Source organism: Channa argus, chromosome 12 (assembly GCF_033026475.1).
Source record: "Channa argus isolate prfri chromosome 12, Channa argus male v1.0, whole genome shotgun sequence".
NCBI lineage: Eukaryota > Metazoa > Chordata > Actinopteri > Anabantiformes > Channidae > Channa > Channa argus.
In genome coordinates, this window is record NC_090208.1 from 1,148,043 (window position 1) to 1,151,645 (window position 3,603).

Sequence of the window (3,603 nt, forward strand, 5' to 3'; positions counted from 1 at the left end):
AATAGTCGAGTACATTATTGCGTTAAAACACTTGCATCAGCTGCATCATGATGTAACAACATTCACACTTGCAGCTTCCCAGGCAGAAACCGCAGTTATGTTAAAGTGTGAAGACTGTTAGACTCTGGGGTAACTTTACTTTCCACTTCTTTAGTAAATACTGGTGTGCTAAATGCAACCAGCCCTGTTGTGGACAGATACAACTTTACTGCAAGTATCTCTGAACGTAACCAGTTTCTTGTGCATTTGACAGATTAAATGAGGCTAATTATTGCTAATGGTTGGCTAATAATAATAATCTGAACTAGAACTTGATACTATATTCGGGCGCCATTGGCTGCAAGTATTTATTAGGTCAAATTATGCTGAACACTGAAGACATATGTCATCCCAAAGCAACAAACATGAAATTTAAAAAAGAAAAATGGGTCATTTTGTGTTTTTGGTTTCCCTATTTATTTTACTAAAAATCAGCAAACAAACCTGATCATTTCAGTGTTTACTCTGCAGAGCTTCTGCTGCTCGCTCACAGAGCTGTTCAAGCACTTTAACCTCTGCTTTTCGGTAAGTGTCTAACTGATCACACAGACTGGTCAACTGGTGTACTAATACTAATACTGTGAATGTATTCAGAGGGGCTCCATGTCAGCAGGGAAGGCAAGCAACTGGTTGGGTCCCAGACCAGTAGGGGGCCCCCAAGGGCTGACCAAAGTTAAACTCTGTACAGCCCTGGCTGTGTGCAAAGCTTGCAACAAGAACAAGGACGACCAGCTGAGGAAAAGGAAGACGAGTTATAATTCTGGGAGCGAAAAAGGAAGAAGAGGAGAAAAAAGCAAGATAGTGGTAAGTGGAGCAATGGAGGTCAAAGATCAACGGCTTTCAGCTTTCCCTTCAGGGGTCAGCACAGCTAGTTTGGGTAGTACATGTACATAAATGCCATTAAACTTCTCTTTGAATTCCCCACATCAAAATATCTCTACTTGTAGCTGAAAAATTCCTCCAGATGACATCACTTGAACTCCTTATTATAAAAAGATGTCCTCTGGGTGATGTCATTTGGAGGAGTTCTCAGCTAGAAACAGAAATATTTTAATATAGAAAAGTCAGAGTGAAGTTAATATTTACATTCTAAACTAAAGCCTTAGAAAGCAAGTTGAAAATTGGGAAGTTGCTCTTTAAGTTTTGAAAAATGCCCTTGTCATAGTGTACAAAGGATGTACAGAGGATGTACAGAGGATGTACAGAGGATGTACAGAGGATGTAGAGAGGATGTACAGAGGATGGGTGAATGTAGAAAAAAAGCACTGTGGTGCTTCACAGTTGATTTAGCACCAGGGTGGGTCAGGTGAGCACCTTGCATGGTAGCCACCACCATCGGTGTGTATGGATAAATGGAATCAACATTGTAAAGTGCTTTGGATAAAAGCACCATTTAAGTGGCCATTTCTTTACCATTTACCCCCAATTTACAACAAAATTCAAATAGAATAGATAGAATAGGCTTTATTGTCATTGCCCATAAACTGTGGGTGATCTTCTCCAACAGTGCAGTAAAATATAATACAGTAGTAAAATAAACAGTTACATAATAATAAAGAATCCCAGGTAAGCAAGGTGAGACCTTACAGATTCACAGAACAGATCCAATAAATGCCCCTTAAACAGCACCTGGCAACAGTGGACAGGAAAAACTCTGTAAAGAAGTAAACCTCCAACAAGACCAGGCTCAGGGTTCTTTTCTACGCCTGACTGTGCTGCCTGCTGCAGGTGAGCTGACCTCTGACCTTTAGTGCTCTTTCTGTATGGACTGATTGTTCCTATGAGTGAGTTGTACAGAGTGAACATTAGAACACATCAACAGCTGCTGATCAAACTGAAGCTAAAACTGAACTTCCTGCACATTTCTACATTTCTGTTAACAGTGAAACAATCAGCAACTCTGGACCAAATCAGTGAAAAACAAACACAACGGGGGAGAACAATCCCCTAGGAAGTGAGTACTGAGCGCTTCTCACACACCTGGTGTGTGAGCTGCACAGTATAACCAAGTCCAACAGGTCAAGCAGAAGAACCAAACCCAGGAACCCAGGTGGGTACAGACAGAGAGAGAGCTTTGACAACTACAACACCATAAGGTGACATAAAGTGAGTGCAATAAATATTGTTAAAGGTTTTAAAAGTGTTAAAACAAATATGAAGCTGTTTTCAATCACACTCACATACGTAGATGTAATAACTGTCTAAGATCATCAGTGTTTGACAGTATAAGTAGTAAGATCACACAACCAAGAGCTGTAGATGCTGAGAAATGATATATTTTGACATAGTGTTATTTAAAAAAAAGCTTTTCTCTTACACCCATTTCCCCTCAGTGTGAAGCTAAATTTAATTCTGACTCCTCCCATCTGATGACAACTACAACTAAACACAGTCCAACCTCTAGATTAGTTTGGATCTGGTTTTCAAACTGTCACTGTCCATCTCATCTTTGGAGAGTCCTGCAGATTTCAGAAGAGAATAGTCCAAATCCTGTAGAGGACAAAACCTTAGTGAAGTGTGAAAGAGGAAGAGCCAGTCAGACCCAGGATCAGTGCTGACGGGTTTCACTTCAGTCCAGACAACATGACGATTCAATCTACTTTTAAATTTCTGGGTGAGTCAAAGCCATCGATCATCCATAATGAATCTGTGTTGTTCAGGTGTCAGGTGTGTGAAGAGAACAGCTCTGTATCTGACAGCTTTAGTACCTAATGAACTAATACATGCTGATGGATGAAGCAGCAGTCAGTAGGATTTCCTGATCCAGACTGTTCTTGATCTGATACTTAAATTATTGATAGGAATTAAAGAAAAACTGTGATCCTGTCTCTGCTGTAGCTAATGACACATTTGTCATTTGAATCACTACATTCAGCATCACTCTGGTTATGTTCTTCCTCGTGTGGTCACTGCTGTTCCATCTCACCTGCACATCTTGCTGATACAAAGATACAGAGTGACACAGTGAACCACGAGGCCTCCAGAAAGTTTTCTTCTTTGGTAAATGCAATGCGCTGCCTTTTTATAGTATCACTGATCTTCGACCTTAGTTTCGATTCATTACTGCAAATGCTTCTTTGAACATTTGCTGTTTTCAACACAAATGTGAAATGAGTTGATAATTATTTTCTCCTTTTGAAAAGTTCTATGTATCTGGTCTGTAGCCTTTACATTTAAAATCAGGTTTTCTCCTTCAGTCTGTATGTGAATTTAACTTCTTCTATCTATATCACAGGCGTAACAGTTCTGGCTTTTGTGGTTGTCCTGGTTCTGTTTCTGGTTGGACTTGTGCAGCTGTTGAGGAATAGAACAGGTATGAAAAGTGAACTGCTCAGTGAGTCTTGTCCAGTCCTCACGTCTGTACTGGAACTACAACTTTGACCGAGTCTGTTGGAAGATAAAGTCTACAATGACATTTTCATATCAACCATTTTTTTCAGGTTCATGTTGGACATCAACCCACTGCCTCTACTGTAAGTGATGTTGTTACTTTACATTTCTAAGTTTGATTATTTTCTCTGATCATTTTCTGACAAGACAGAAAGTTTGTAGTTTTCACATTAT

At 39.7% G+C, this 3,603-nt stretch overlaps 1 long non-coding RNA gene across 1 annotated transcript; it reads left to right on the forward strand.

Moving 5' to 3' along the window:
* The first annotated feature begins 640 nt into the window (after positions 1 to 640).
* On the forward strand, positions 641 to 3,347 carry LOC137137964 (uncharacterized). The gene is made up of 3 exons (XR_010915873.1): positions 641 to 843; positions 1,923 to 2,653; positions 3,275 to 3,347. It is a non-coding gene; the product is annotated as an uncharacterized lncRNA (long non-coding RNA).
* Positions 3,348 to 3,603: the final 256 nt, after the last annotated feature.